At 37.2% G+C, this 16,922-nt stretch overlaps 1 long non-coding RNA gene across 2 annotated transcripts in view; it reads left to right on the top strand.

Moving 5' to 3' along the window:
• The first annotated feature begins 1,670 nt into the window (after window positions 1-1,670).
• Window positions 1,671-16,922, top strand: part of LOC121658278 — a 33,011-nt gene continuing 17,759 nt past the window's right edge. For both annotated transcript variants that reach the window (XR_006013916.1, XR_006013917.1), the window contains exons 1-2: window positions 1,671-2,110; window positions 12,490-12,571. This is a non-coding gene — a long non-coding RNA (uncharacterized LOC121658278). The remainder of the gene's footprint in view (window positions 2,111-12,489; window positions 12,572-16,922) is intronic.

The raw sequence follows: 16,922 nt of genomic DNA, 5'->3' as shown, positions 1-16,922 counted from the left end.
TTCTTTGTGTAGTTTTTCTTTGCCTCTACTGGACAGGTCATTGTAACCAGAAATGGAAGAAGCTTGTTCCTCCTATGGACCTTGCTATTGCACAGATTGCTTTGAATATACCTCTCAATCAGCATTTAGTGTCAGAAATCATATATCCTAAGAATAAGAGAGTAAAATACTTTCTAAGAGCAGAGTTTCATAGTCTAGGAAGTGCCAAGTAACAGGAGCCACACTTGCTGTATTTTTGACATATCAGTCAAAAGAACAATTCGGAAAGATTCACGTTACTACAGTGTCATTTGGAACAGCTCAGCAGAAGCTGATCTGACAGCAGTTTGAATATTGCTGAGGATACTGATTCATGGATACTACAGTAGGTAATACTCTGAAACCTCAAAAACAATACTACATTACTTAAGTGCATGTAAAGTAATTTAAATGGTTAAGAGAGACCTATAGCTCTGCCAGCTCACGTGATATCACTAAGGAAAATTATTTAAAATACAGTTCCACAATATGTTTGTTTCTCAGTTAACTAGCTGTTATGTAGCTCTCTGTGTGCTCTCGATGAGAACATGTGCCATAATGGCAAACAATTTTTCAGAAGCAGCACAAGCCAAGGGAGTAGAGGAGCTTCCCATAGCACAGCACAGCACATCAGTCATAAGTGATTCACTTCAAAGTCTGCACATATTTGGTTTTTTCCAGAGTCTTCTCTGGTTGTTGACAGCCTAAGCTGATTTTTCCTGAGGTAGGCTGCATGGATCTTGATTTCTATAGCCTCTTTTTTGCTTAGCCTAAACTTGTAACTGTTGTGCTTTTAAGAAACAAGAAAACCATCGTAGGTTAACCTGTTTGGTGCTGGTTTTAGCTGCACAAAAGGCTGCAGTTAAAAGAAAATTTTCAGTTTAAGAGGATTCCAGCCCTAGATACTCAGTTTTGCATGTTCATCACCGTTTATTATGCCCCATCAGTGCTACTAATAGCATGTTGCAAAACAGATTAAAAAATTTTTTTGAGGTAGACATCCTTCCTACTTACTGTTTCCCACTCACATCACCCCCCTTTTTTTGCACAAGGTTATTTTATCCCACAGCAGGAGTGTTCCCCTCAGCAGCAGCATTTCTGCTTTGAGCACAAGCACATGAAACATTAAATCAGCATGATTTAGACAATGCACAGCAGTGCACAGCAGACGTGGGGCTGAGTGTGTGCGCCATAGTAGAGAGAATGGCAATTTTTAAGCCAATGTGCCATATAGTTAGGTGATGTAGTTAAAAACAGACACACTGAAATTATTTGCCTATTTAATATTTCTAAATAGTTAATGATATTTTTTTCCCACAGGACCTAAAGTAAGAGGATTTCAACTATAACTATCAACTATATCTATGAACTAATTTTAAATTATATATGCAAATTTTAATCTTACATTAATGCAATTATTTAAATTGTAATATGTATGCATTGATTGTAAGTATTTATTGAACATTACCATGATTGCAACTCACTTTCAGTTGATGTAGTATATTTTAGGACAGAATATTTCTGTACTGTACTTCTTATAATAGTAGATGGCAACAGTTTGTAGTCTTTTCCATCATCAAGGTCCAATGCATTTTTCAATTTTTCACTTTTGGGTTACCACAAGTATTTAAGTAGCTGGTTTTTTGACGAGCACAGCTCAGTTTATAAACCATAAAAGATTAGACTATAATAAATTTCATCTCAGGAGGAAAGGGGGTGTTTATACAAGCTCTGTCTTAAAAAATCCCAACATTTTATTTTCATTGGGTTGTACAGAAACCCCACATATATTTATATTGTTAAGCAACAAGCCAATTTATGTCTCCAGGTGACACCACATTTCAGAACTGCCTCCATTTTGGGTAGATATCAATTGGAACAAACAAGTCCAGAGCACACAGTGTATTTAGCAGCTCTTTCTGTCCCACACAAATTCTTCTAACTTGTATTTTCCACAAGGGAGGAATCTAGCAGTTTCTGAATTATGAGATTTTCAACTATAGTTTCTTGTTCTTTCAGGTGTCTGCAGAGGATCCCAACACATCACAGAGTTACTTCTGTGTTTAACAGTTATCAGCAATGATGAAGAAAGGTAAGTGACTCTGCTGGCACACCAGCAGAGATGGTGACTAGTAGAGAAGTGAATCATCTTTGGCTTGCAGTAGTCTAAGCATCAGCCAGGTTTGCAGCTATTCTGGAGGGAGAAATTTATCCTTAGAAAAGGGTTCTGCCCACAAGCTGCTGAGGACTCTTTCCCTGTGTAAAGTGGAGTTGGTCAGATAAATGTGAGCCCCAGGGAAGATCATTTCAGTTGGTCTTTGAATTGGCACTGCTGAGCTTCCCGTGACCGAAAGGGATGGTTTGGGGGCAGGTTTATCTACTTTAGGAGTTATTAAAAAACAAAACAAAACACAAAACCCAAGAGACCTGCATGAATCTCCTATGGTTCTACATGTTGAGTTACTCAAGACAGAAATAGAAAAGGGATTATTAGAGCTAGGTTTTTCAAAGGGTCTAAATATTTTTTCTTCTTAGTTGTCCAGGAAAACCATACTTAGCATGAATCACTTTCCTGTGGTTGATAGAGAATATTTCGGTATCTGAGACTGTAAGTCCTGCATTTTATTAAATAGTTTACTCACATGTATTTCTTTGTAATATTAATTTTAGAACAAATCTCATGGGAAAACAAATTAACCTCAACAAATTCATGTCCCTGTTAAAACATGCAAATCAATTCCAGGAATTTTACAATTCAGCTAGTTTAGTTGCATGTACAGTCACACCCTCACCACTTTGTCCTTTTGGAATAATAAACTAAATCACATGGTTAGACACAGAGGAAAATTGTCAGGTTCATCAGCTGTCTGGTTTGAACTGACTAAGCAGATGGAAACCTTTCCCAAGAAGGCAGTGCTGAATGCCTCATACCGATGCCATCTTCTGAAGTATGAAACAGGTAAAGCCTGGATACCTCATTAAGGTGTTTAATTCATATTTCTGCTTTCCTTTCATTATTTGCTTCTCCATGACATGCTGGTCCTTGTGCCATGATATGAATTGGAACTGAAGCAACTTATAACTTGCTGCTACTGAGGAGGGGACGTACTGATGCCACTGAGTGGTGATGTACCACATGTTTGGAAACAGGAATGAGGGCAGAGAAGAAGGAAGGCAGAAAAAAGGAGATATAAGATTTTCCTTTCCTAGTAAGCCCTAGCTGCAAGGTAATAAGCTGGGCTTGAGACCTGTACCTCAGTTAAAGCATTATATACAGGTATGCCTTGCAGGACTAGGGCTTTAGGAGTAGTGAGAGTTTCTGATGAGGTACAAAGGGCAAATGCTACTTGGAACATAGTGATTTTGGACAGTCTAAAGCCATGTTTCCCCTGAAAGGAGCAGATGGCTAAGAGAAACCTGTAAACCTTTAATTGTCACAGCAGGACCCAGTCACTGGTCATCTGGCCATGTGTTCTCAGGATCTCTTCCCAGCATGAGTAACATGGTGGCAGAGCAGATATGTGACATATGCAATGCATGGAACTATGGGGTAGAGTTTGTGTCGCTTAAAGCAGCTCAGGGGATGATGCAGAAGAGGACCTCTGCTGCAGACATAGTCCTGGCCCCACGGCAGTAAAGTTGTTTTTCACTAACACAAGGACGAAAAGGATTTGAGGGTGATCAGTCTGGAAAATCTGATTTTTATATGTGAGACGTGTCAGGTTTCTTTGCAATGTAATAGTTAAAGTTAAGTGCTTGCATTTTTCATATCTCTTAAATATACACACACATACATACAATATATAGTCCAATAAAATAGATTTTTTTTTTTAAATTAACCTCCATGCTACAGTAATGTTAATGGCAGCCTTAAAGAAAAATAGTAAATTCAATGATTAGGTGAAATTTTTCACACAAGAAATGGCATTAATTTTACTCTAGCACAGTTATCAGATACTTTGTAAATGATAAGATCATCTAAGGAGATAATAGAAGCTTTGACTTTTCTTCATGAGCCCATTCATCTTGTTTTGCTTTCTGATAATAGCGGGCCTCTGGGCTTCAGAGGTTTATTTTTTTTCACCTACATATCTTCCAAACATTCTGACAGAAATGTTAAGCCTAATAGGACTAGTCTCAGCATTTAACACACGGAAATACATGCGTGAGCAGATATTTTTCCTTGTCTTTCTTTAGCAAGCTCAGTACTGTTCTTTATTTCACTGCACAGCTTCCAGAGTGTATCCACAGGTGCTGTGTCTTCATGCTTGCTTTCTCCTAACCCTTTTCCTGGTGCTCCCTTCACCCACAAACACTGCCTCTGGGCAAGCCACTGCTGGGCTTGGTTTCCCCCTTCATCTCTGCAGGTCTGCTTTGCTCCAGCTGCAAGTGGCTGGGACTGGCATTAGGATTAATCTTACCTGGCTCAGATAAATGTGATGCTGTGCCCAGCTAAGCCCCCGACATGGTTACTTATCATGCTCCTCCTAGCACATTCTCAGCCTCATTATCCAAATGTGAGCCACCATGTGAAGAAGAACTATGGAGAATATGTAAACTAAGGAGAAAAACCTGAGCTCCTTAAAGAAATTTCTATCATCCTTCAATATTCCTAATGTAAAGGGAAAACCAGGAAGTGGGGGAATATTTATATATATTATGTTACCATAAATCCTAGGCCAATTTGTGCTATGCAATACTTTTCAACTGATATTCAAGATTTATTGTTGTTCTTCTTTAAGATCAAACAAAACAGTAAAGAGTGATATTAGACAAAATAATATTTTCCTAAACTGGGAAGAGTGTTCAAAGAAGCTGATGAAAGAAAACAAATCCACTAAGTTCACAATAAAAAAAATATTAAAAGTAATAATGTGGGTTCATACAATAATTTATGTGATATAATTAAGTGAACTGTAGGAAGTGATAAACCTAAGGAAAAAAGTTTGTTATTAGAAGAGATTAAAAGAATGTCCTTTATTAAAATACAAGACCAACTAAGAGTACTCAGAAATGTCTTGGTAATTAATGTACAATGTGAAATTTTTGCACTTTGACAACAAATACACAGATTCATATATCCATTTGTATATAACTCTATTAAAATATAATAGAAGACCACGTGCATTGAAGGAGCCATTGAACTGTGAAAGTCCTCTCTTCTTACCAAAGGCTTCCCTGTGTGCCATGGGGAGCAGTAAGAGTTTGTTATCTGCATTAATCTCTTTAACTAGATTAAATTCTTGAGAACAAAATCCACTCAGTTCCTGGACTAGTACATGGGCCAGATCTGTCAAACAGGTATTTATGAACAGACATGCAGACAATTTGACTATGTTCCAGAAGATTAGAGTTGAACTCTGTGTCACAGGTTTTCCCAGGAGGCTAACTGAGAAGACTGCACCTCTTTCTAGCGTCATAGTCCTTATAATAGTTCTGTTGTTCTGTTTTCTTTAATCCATCTGGAAAGAAAATAGACAAAAAAAATTGTAGAAACTGAAAATTGAATGGAAACAAATCTGTGTTTGATCCAGCATTGTTTTGGCTACTGACTTTTTGGGTTGATGCTAGGCTGGGGCAATATAGTGCTAAATTACAGTTTGATAAATATTTTGGATATTATTATTACTTATTCTGTGTTTTTATTTTGGCACTTGCAGTCCTGACTTCATATACTTACAGGTGACCTAACTTAATTTCTTCTGTGTAGCAAATGAGAGAATTTTTCAATAGCATTTAATTTTTTGATGTTGAACTTCTTTGTAATTTTAAATAATTCTTGATTATTTTAAAATATTTTTTCCATATGAATTTTTGAAAATGCAATCATTTCAGCTCTATTTCTTTCTAGGAATTTGTTCAGACTGAGAAATTGAACTAAAATAACTTAATGTACTTACCCTTTCTTTTTGAAGTATTATGTTTCAAAATTCCTTAAGCTCAAAGCAAATCCTTCTTCTAACTAAATAATTAGACTCATAAAAAAAAGGTGGAATCAAGTACAAGTGCTGTGGTGACACTGAAATTGAATATTTTACATATTTTTCTGTCCTCAACTGCATGCCAAGATATGCTATAAATAGCTGCAAGCAATCTTTCTATGAAATTTTGGCGTTCAAGTTTGTTTCTTTATGATCAGGCCCTCTGTGGGCATAATCACACCTCTTTAATATAATTTAATTAAACATCAGTGAAAGTCCTGAAGGAAGAAAAAAAATTTTTTTTTTTTTTGGTGCCTGTATGACAGAGCTGAGTGTTCTCTTCGTAGACGCAATTGTGGATAAATTGAGAGCATGCTGATTTTCTTGCTTATTCCTCATTAAATAAAAGTATCTTTGCATATAAACACAACCACCACCGCCCCCCAAAACACAACACAAGGAGATTATCCACGTAAAGTATTATTTTATAGCTTTTAATGTCAGTGAGGAAAACGGTAAAAGGGATGACGATATGATCAATCTCAGACATGGATGTGTGGAGTACTGACATCTGGTGGTAAAACTATGTAAAACAGAAGAATGTGGCTAATAAATCGCTTTGAGAGGGTCTGATTTTAAATAATCGCTTTCAGAAGACAAATCTGTTTCTTTTCTACTTCTGTATGTTTAGAAAATATTCTGTAGCATAGCTCAAAAACATTCAACCACTCTGTCTTTATATATGTATATATATATATATATAAAAATAGATTCAGCCCTTATCATTTGCAAATGGGAGTGAATTAACAGGGAGGATTTCAGCGGGGAACCTGACTTCTTGGCATTGCTCATTATTCTAAAGCGATTTTTTAATCTTAAGCAGGTTTTTCCACCTACTTTAGAAGTGGCATTTGCACATAATTATCGTTGCAAGATGGTAGTTTAAATCACCACACCACCATCCCCCACTTCAAATGACACTTATTTTTGTAGTACAACGATTTTTTTTTTTTGCATATTACAGGTAAAATTTATAAAAATACTATTTATGATGCTCACTTACCTTACCTGGTGGGAAAACAGGGATGCTAGCCTGTTAGAAGTACTTGTCACTTTCTAGAACAAACATATTTTTAATTAAACTAATGAGTGGTAAAACTAAGTAGTAACAGCTTCCAGCTGTATCTAAGCCTTGTTTGGCGTTAAAGCAACAAACACAGCTCTGAATTCCTGTGGAGCAGAGCTGTCTTTGGTTAAAAAGGCATGGGATCCTGAGACAACTCATCTTGGTAATGATCTGTGTTACCTCTGCAGATATGAAAGTTGCCTGTTAAGCTGCCTTATGTCTAGCTAGCCAAGCAGCTATCCAAAATTAAGCTGTGTTACTGTTAGAGCCCAGAACATGGAGGGGGATAGACCAGATGATATTTATGGTAATTTTAGAGGCCTTAGGATATATCTCTGCTGGTCTTCACCTACTGCTCCAGAAGCGGTGTCAAATGTGACATCTTGCACCTGCTGGCCCTGTCAAGGGTATCAAACACCCTGAAAAATGCAAAATGCCACCAGATTACTAAACTTAGGTGAGTCTTACATCTTCTAATCCCCAGTGTTTTAGCTGGGGCTTCTCAGCATGGGGTAGACTTCAGAGCCAGCCCTGTGCTGCTGTCTCTGGCTCAACCCTCCAGCCTTGTTCCTTGGCAAGAAGACAACACAGTCAAATCCTGTAGGTCTTCTGGATCCCAGCTGGAGGAACAGGTACATACATCATCTGTAGCTCTTCTCTTGATAAAGCATTTCCTCTTTACAGATAATTAAAATACAGATCTGATTTAATAAGGAAAACAGGTAGAATTAGGGCAGAGGAGAACCTTGCCACTCCACTTTCTGGTGCCTTCCTAAAGGTGAAAAAAATGGAAAATATTTTTTAAAAAGCACTAATTCAACTCAGCTGTGTTGTGGTTTTGTTTTGTGGTGTTTTTTTTGGTTTTGCTTTTTGGTTTTTGGGGTTTTTTTTTGTTGTTGTTGTTGTTCTTGTTTTTAGGTTTTCCAAATGTAGGGAGGGAATTTTATCAGGAATTAAGTCATTATCGAAACAAGATTTTGGCAAGAGGAGCAAAGCCTTAAAAATTGAACTAAATGCTGCTTTACCAAACATGTAACTTTCTTAATTCTGTCTTAATTCAGTTTAACAATGTATAGTCCCTTCCCAGGAAGGAAATTCCAAGCTAAATAGCATTCTTGCTAAATTTGTTCTTGATTTAAGTCTGGGAAATGTGCCTTGGCCACTGCTTAATTTTAGGAGATGCTTACTTACTTTACAGATGCAAGTTTACTTGCCTACAGACCTTGTCTGCATGACAGTAGCAGGCGTAAATATGTGTTGTCTTCTTGTTTGATTTAACCAATTATTAAGATTAATTGCAGAGCTTCCTCAGAAAAACTTTTATCCCCCAAAACAAGAACCTCCTTTTTCATAAATATGTATTTATCACTTCTTTTTCTCTTAAAAGTGATTCATAACTGGCTGCACAGTCAGTTAATATCTAAGTCCAGAATAAGGCACCAGAAGAAGTGACTAGGCAAATTCAAAGACAGAATATCTGTAGTAAAATTTCTGACTCAAGTGAAAACATTGGCAGGGTTTAAAAGCATGTTACCTGTCAAAGACTGACTTCGCTGTTCCCCTCTCTCATCCTCCAAATGTGTGAAGTATCTTCTTGCACACATCTCATAATTATTCATGCAGTATCTGCAGTCTGGAAAGAGTCCTGGAACTTGGCTTCTGACACTAAACACAGGAAAAGGAACTGTCAGCACATAGTTTTATAATATACTTATCTGATAATTTTATTTGGTGCGCTACATTTTCCACATATCAGTACTTGTGCTCATGGTGACAGTGTCTCTCCTTAACTGCCACACAACCACGTGTGCTACACATAATGCTGTTAATCATTCTGGCAGTCTGTGTGTGCCTGTCTCAGAGCCAGGGCTGAGAGAGGAGAGCAGACTTTTCCAATGAACTGGTGCAGGCAATGGAGTGGATGGACATGCAAAGCAGTTATTGGGAAAATGAACAAATGGGTATTGCTAGTGAGGCAAAGAGGATGCGATAGGAGAAAGACATGACAAGACAAATTGGTGACAGGGTAAAAGCAGCAAAGGGAGTGAATCAGAAAACGGTGTCATGTAGCAGGGAGCCCTGAGAGTGGAAACAGAGCTGGGATGGGTCATACCTCAAGCACTGGACAGGATGGGAAAACCACTGAGGCATGGAGATAATTTCCAACCTGATACGAGACTAGAGCACAGATCTGAATGAGAAAGAAAGAATTAAAAAAAACCAAAAAACAAACAACACTCAAAAATATATAGTAGTATGAGAGAAATAAGTCTATTTAGCTGTATTTGGAGATCACGGACGAGAGTTCCGAGAGAAGGTAGTTCTGGAGAACTTACAAACTCAGCAGGACTTTTAAATAATAATAAAAAGAATAAGAAATAAAAACATTCAGCTGTTAAGAGACATATATATAGAACACCTCTTGACAGTCAGACATCAGAGAACACCTATGGTAAGTTTGAAATACGGAGTGAAAAGAAAGATGAAAGATCTTGCCCCGTAAGTACATAACTTTGCAGTGACTCAGTCATTGAGACTGAGGAAGAAGATCCCATGAGACCAGAAAAGAGAATGAAATAAAAGTATTTTCTTCTGAATTGATTTGTGACATCAGAATTTTAGCAAGTAGCAAAAGGATGCCAAATATCTGACGGGACTTCTCTGCCGTGTCTTTGAAAAGTTGTGTTGCTGCCACCTGCTGTTATCCCACAGAATGACAGGAATTTGTAAGTTTTGTAATACTGTACTTGGTAAACAAGGATAAAATATTTAGTATCTGATGCAGTTTCTAAGCAAGTATGGGGGATTTTTTGTGAGATTGAAAAAGAATACCAAACCCTAATGACAAAACCTTCAGATTAATTTAACAGTCATATAAAAATGACAATACTAGACAATTTGTGTTGTCCTTTTTCTTGTGCAAATACTCAAAGGGTATAAAAACAAGTGTGGGATAAGATGCTATGCCAGAATGTCAGCTGGAGGTCTATTTAGGTCTCTGCTCTACATATGCTTACGTAGCTGCCACTCCCAAAATCTCTTGCTTACATACCCACATAAAAACATAGCTGTGCTACTAAAAAAAAGAAATAAAGACAGCTGTCAGAATCTTGCTTTAGCCAGAGTAAAGACAGCATACTTCCTCAGCAAAGAGATGGAAGCAGGAATTTCTCCCTCTCCCTATCAGGATATCAAAAGGCAGCAGATGTCTTGTAGGGTGAATGAAAAATTTGTAACTGAAGAATAAAAAGCCAGGGGTTACTGTTTAAATATGTAAAACAGAAAAGAGTTGAATAGGAATACCTCCAGATCACTGGTGCTGATGATTACATGTGGTCAGAGCTTCTTTCAGATTTTCTGCAGAATTTAGGCATATAAAATATGCTTTTAGAAGTTTATTGCAGAAAAAGAGAAAATAAAACCTAGGTGTTCACTGTTATATAATGATAAAATAATTAAAGATCACGGATATTATGATGCATCAGAGAAGCATTATAAGCCTAAGCCCAAAGCTTTTTCTGTCTTCTGCCACCAGCCCTGCACCCAGTTCTGATGATTTGTCAAGCTCATAGAAGTGCACCAATGAAGTACTCACTTTCCATACCTGAAAATATAACTACAGTGTCCCATAGGAAGCCAGTTTATGTGTTTTGCCCTTAAGATTGCATTCTACATGGTGAAAGGTGAACTTAAGCACCCAATGTCTGGTTGTAACTGCTGATTCAGTTTGTCAACTCATATATTTTCAGACAATGCCAAGGCTTGTTTTTCTGGGATGGTGTACTAGGCAAAATGGATGAGACTGTGCCAGGTTTTGTCTGTTAAAATAAAGAAAAAATCTTAGGAAGTCCCTGACCAGTCCTTCAGGAAGTCTGCTGCTGTTATTTCTTCATATAAAATCTATAACACTCATCTTCAATTTCCCATGTAAGAATATTCTGATGCATTACAATATGGCCTTCATTTTATGTCTTTCACTCTGAAGTTTAAATACCTAAAAAAATAACAATTATGCTGTATCTGTAAAGCCACCATATCCAGGCTGGAGGAGAGGCACAGCCCAGAGCTGTGCAGCACAGATGTGGCCAGTCTGTACCACTTGAAGTCATATTGAGATAATGGTCCCTTGCCTTGCTCTATTTATGTGTTTATGTAATCTTCCTTTTGTTAAAATTTATGGTGTCAGTAGCTCGTGTTCTGGGCTTTTGAAATGCTTGACATTCTTTCATTAAGATATAGCTTGAAGCAGGAGATTTAAAATCTACTGGAAGGCTTAATACAAGAAGCAAAACTCTGTCTCTCACTAAAGTCAGAAAAAACCTCAACATTTTAATTTTTTTTTATTTGTCTGTAACGTGAAATAAAAAATAGCTAGTAAAGAATAGAAGAAAGAAACATACTGACTACAAAAATATTAAAACATACTGACTACAAAAATATTAAGACTACTATTTCAGTCTATGTTGTTTTGGTTTTTTTTTTTTTTTTTAACTGGGTAATAAAATTTCCCCTCTTTTGTGGACTTGTAAATAAGCAATACCATATTTATATATATATTGGATTTGAAACATCACTAAAGAAAGTTAGGAAGAATACGATTTTAAATACAGTATCTTTTAGCTATAAATTAATGTGAAATGTCCTTCTCTCATTTTACTGCTGATTGTTTCTCTTCTGTCCCACATCAGGAAAAAAAAAAAAAAGTTTTACCAACAAAATGAAGGAAACACAAAAATTCAAGAAAAAGAATTCAAGAGAGAAAATTTTTTTTTTCTGAACATACAGAACACAGGCAGAGTGGACAGAGCTCCTGCAGAACTGTGATTCTGTTGTTGTGCTGACTAAGAATAAACGCTTCAATATGATAATAGCACTGCCTTGTGTAAAGTCTTAGCTGAGACACTGTGTGAGGGGACTTTGTGTAGTTCAAAGGAGTTGATTCTAGCAAAAAAATGCATGGAAATATTCCAAAGATGACCAGGTAAATGGAAAAGAGGCCATGAAGGAACTGACATACTCTGACAAGAAAACCAGGGCTAAGGGGTTTTTGGTTTTTGCCTCTAACAGAAAACTTGAATGGCAATGAACAACACTAGGGAAGGGCAAATAATTATTCAGTCAATTAGCTAACACTAGTAAAAAAATAAATAAGTAAAAATTAAACAGGTTGAGTTTAGGCTGGAAATTAGAAAAAAAAGACTCCTAACCTTTAACGTGAAGCCTTTCTGTAACAACCTTCTAATGGGAAAATAGTGGGAAAAAATATTTTTAAACAGAACTTAACCGTGATTTTGAAATTATTCTATGCTGTTTTTAATACTAGCAGAGAGCCAAATGCCGTGATGCCAGGGATCACTTTCATTCTTCATGTCTGCATTTCTCCAGACTAATAAATACAAGAAGATATTATATTTTCTCTTCCAGAAGAGAACAGGGAGAAGAGGATTTTACAGTGGAGCTGTCACCTAAAGAAGTTTTGCACTGTGAGTCTCAGCTCCAGATCAAGGTAAGAATTAAGATTTTAATTTTTTAATTTATATTATTTGTCCATGTTCCCAGTTTATTTTTGTATAAATGTATTATTCAATGCTCCAGTGGATTGTTTTTAGAATGGATGGGATTAATGCTCAGAAATATAATTGTATCCTACAACATCAATTCATCTTAGTTCATCTCTTACTATCTGTGTTTCAGATTTAAGTTTGGAATCAGCAGTTTTTGGAACAAAACCTGAATGTGAATTCTTACCTGCTCTGATACTGTGATCTCCTCTCTTCCCCTCATGTCCTCCTTCATGGGGTTTCTTATAAACAGATTCAGCTCAGGCTTACCTAATTGAACACCTAATGTTGGAGCTATAAACTCCATGACAAGGTGGATGCAAGAGGATCTCTATGGATACATTACCTACTACAGCTACATTACTAGAATCATTCAGATCATACCCATGAATTTAGTTTTCAACTAAGTAGTAACATGCAGAAAATTTCCACAAGGTGGGGATAAAACAATGTTTCATATCAAGAAGTTTGCTTTTATAAGACTCAGCTTATAGTTTGCACTTCTGCATGAAGTCTAGTCTATGGAAGAGAAATTCCATCTTACAAATCAGGGATTCAAATAAAATATTCATGAAAGCACATGAATAGCTTTCCACTGAGTGCTGTTGGATAAAATGTAGGCTTCTTTTAATAACTTGAAGTGTATAATCCTAAGGGCTGTTTAGCAGTGGTCCTGAGAGGGTTCAATTCAATATTTTTCCATTTGTTTGATTTAAAATTATCAAACTTATGCTTCATTTGCCTAATGTTTTGTTATCCTTCATTTAAGGGTCAACATTCTAGTTTTATAATTATGGAAAAATATGGGGGTTTATAAAAACCTCATCTTGTTATCCTGAATCCAAATAAGTATGGTTGTTGCAGCACAGTATAAATGAAAATTAAATGCAAAAAATTATAATACATGTAAATCAGATCTGGAGAAATTATGAACTAAGTATAATTAGAAGAAGAGAGTCTACATCTTCAGGGTATTAATGAGTTTTTTTACTAGAAGATTTTGATTAGTTTGACATGCCTTCAGTACAGCAGAGACAACAATTCTTTCAGAACTCACCCACTTGTTCTTCTGAAAGAGATTTTAAAAGCTTTTGTTGTTCAGGAGGAAGTTAAGCAATAACTTGATTAAGAGCTACAGGGAATAGAAAGTTCACGGGTTTAGAACCAGAGTACTAATCAGCCATGTTAATTTAACTGTGTGTTGCATTACACACAATTAGAAATTGAATAAATACTGCATTATAATGGCTTAAATCAAGAGGAATGGGCCAAAATCAAATCAAGAGGAGACTTGCATGCATTTACCTGTTAGCAAATTGAACACAAAAGTTTCCAGTTTAGATTAATTATACATAACTGTGTCAGGTTATTTCACAGCCCAATACTTTCTGAACACATCTTTTAAATATTCCACACAGGAAGGGTTTGATGTTTTCATACCAAGTTTACATTTTTGAAGGTACTTGACTCTACACAGGATTTACATTTAACAGCATGGTTGGGTAATTTCTCACACAATCACAACTTAGTCACAACAGTTACAACACACAGTTGGATCACAATGCAAATGTGATCCCCATGACTAGTGTCATTATGTTCACTCTCACAATGTTACCCCCTTGGTTGCTAGGAGGAATACATAAGATGAAGTTTCCTCAAGTCCTCTACTTCCTTCAAAGGTCATTTTGTAGGTGGTCAGATGTTGAGCTGAGGCGCTCTGTGTTCAGCTGAGCCACTAAAAACTTCCCCCTGAGGGTCTTGATAGGTCAGGAAGAACATTTACACCTCTTCTGGTGTCAAACTGATTCATCAGCAAAACTCCACTTGACATCTGTTAAGATATGTCTCTGCCTGAATTAAAATGCAAGCAGGATCATATGCTGAAGTCAATAGTACAGATTTTATTTAAAAGTAAATTGTGATGTAGAGAGACAGAAAGATATAAAAAAAAGGAGAGATGGGGAGGTGGATGGGGCGGGGGGGAGACAGAGAGATTTAGGAGAAGATAATCTCTACCTGTGGATCCAGAGGCTCTTCTTCACCTCAGGTTTCTCAGTGATGGTCATTACTTATACATTTTAGCAAAAAGAGGAATTAATGGTCATTGGCTATACGGTTCTCTTATTCTGTTGGTTAAATGATTCCCTTGCTTCCAATGCTAATTAGTCCCAGGCTCAGCCTTTCTCTTCTTTTGAATCAGTGGGTTTCTTGCCTTGGGTTGGTAGGTTGTGATCTCCCCCTGGTGGAATTACCTTTTATGCAGACGGAGCTGGTTTCAGCACTGCTGCTGAGTTGGCCTTCCTTGTTGCCCATAAATTCCACATTCTTTGTGGCCCATAAATTCCACATTCTTTTTGGCCCATAAATTCTGCATTCTTTGTGTCCATTAGCCCATACATTCTTCTCCCCCAGCTTTGTTACCCTCTCCTTAGGTCTGAGGTGACAGCCAGTACCACATTTATCTTATCTCAAGTTCCTGCTGTGGTGGTTTAAACTATAGTCCAAGTTCCAGGTATCCACGGAGGCATATTCAGGGGGCCTTTTGTTGAGGTTGGTGGTTGCAGATGCCATCTATCCTATAACTTGGAGTGGTCTTTTTTTGACTGGTGATGTGCATACAAGCAGTTACTTCATTATGCAGTTTGCCACGGTGGGAATTTTTGTCTGGATGCATTACCCAGGATGTTCTAGCCAGATCTCACCTCTTCCAGGCTTGAGTTATTGCCATCCTGTCTCGCTATGCTGTGCTTATCTCATGGCAATGTTTTCTGTGGCCTTAACAGCATCTGAGATAGGAAACTATGCTCTTTACATCCTTAAAACATCAGAGTCACTATTTTGCATTAGGATAATACACTGGGCAGGAAGTTTAGTGACTGGTACATGTGCTGGTGACGCATTACGTGACAAAAAGTTACAGGCTGTGGATCCAAAACCAGTGACTCTTGATCTATTCTGCCTGCATCTATTAATTACACATTGTCTCTTTATGATGACATTTCTATAGGTTTTATTCTTTTATCTGGTTGCTAGGGACATATTTGTCTTGGTTTGAGACAAATTGGAGGAAATGTCCAAAATGAATGTATCCTCTAATAGAAGGCAGATTTCAGCAGCCCCTACCCCACAAGGTTCAGAAAGAAATTCCTTGGAGGAAAGTGAAAAAAACCTATTTATTTAACAATCAGGGTGCACGCAGGCACCAAAAAAAGAATGACTACTGTTAAATAGTAAAACTCCTTGCAATGAAGTAGATCTGGGAAGATTCAAAGTCCTTTCTGTGGGTGTGGCTCTCTCCCTCCAGAGCTGGGGTGCAGGGTAGGCTCCTCTGGGCGGTGGTGTAGCGCCTCCTGGTGATGGTATTCCAGACTGGAGCAAACAGTTCCAGGAGAAGAAGAAAAACCAAAGTCCCCGGAAAAGTTCTTGCCTCAGCTAGCAGGCTAGCCAAAAACAAAGGCTCTTAACTCTGTCTCTCCTGAGAAAAGGAGCCAAGAGCTAGGAAAAGCAAGAAGGTGCTTCCTTGGCTCTGCCACAGTGAGAGCAAGCAAGTTACCTCTGTTTTTGAACACAGGCCACCGAAAGAATTCCACAGGCTACCCCCCTCTCACTTAGGTAGCTTTAAAGGCACAGAACTCATGTCTGGCATAGGGCAGATGATAGGGAATACAGTGTCATGCAGTCACCCCAGGACTGGAGTATCCAGTTGTAAGCAGCACGATATGTTTAGGTCAGGCCTTATAGATTTATATGTTGCGTTTGTTTTTATATTCCCTTCCCTGCAATTCTATGAATTCTATGATTCATTGCATACTTTTCATTGGTTTTTAAGCCCATAAACATATTTTTCAGTATTCTCTTCTGAAGTTCCTTATAAATTGCGTGTTCAAGCTTGGATTCATAGTGTGGTTCTAGTAGCTAGTATTCATATTTTTTCAGGCCTCTGTATCATTGCTCTGTCTTATACATTTGATTTTTAAAGTATTGCTCTTGGTCTTCTGAATCATGGTTTGTACTGGCCAATTCTATTACTTAAAAAGATGCATCATTATACAACTTCTGCAATTCTTCTCATTATGAAAGTTTATTGTAGATGGCAGAATACTTTTTTTTATCAGGAAGACATAAACACATTAATTGAAGCTATCGAATTGCGTACCTTCCTTAATAGCAGTTTTATTAGCTGCTACCAACTCCATTCGTACTCTTGGGTCATTAACTTTGATACAGCAGGCAAGTACAATTTTGTTGTAATCAAGAAAGTAATAAAAGGATAGTTTATGCACCACAGGACAGTTT

The sequence above is a fragment of the Corvus kubaryi genome, unplaced genomic scaffold (genome assembly GCF_017639235.1).
Source record: "Corvus kubaryi isolate FWS band 111438036 unplaced genomic scaffold, C.kubaryi_AGA036_p1.0 split3-131, whole genome shotgun sequence".
Classification (NCBI taxonomy): Eukaryota; Metazoa; Chordata; class Aves; order Passeriformes; family Corvidae; genus Corvus; species Corvus kubaryi.
This window is presented reverse-complemented; position numbering and strand designations above follow the sequence as displayed.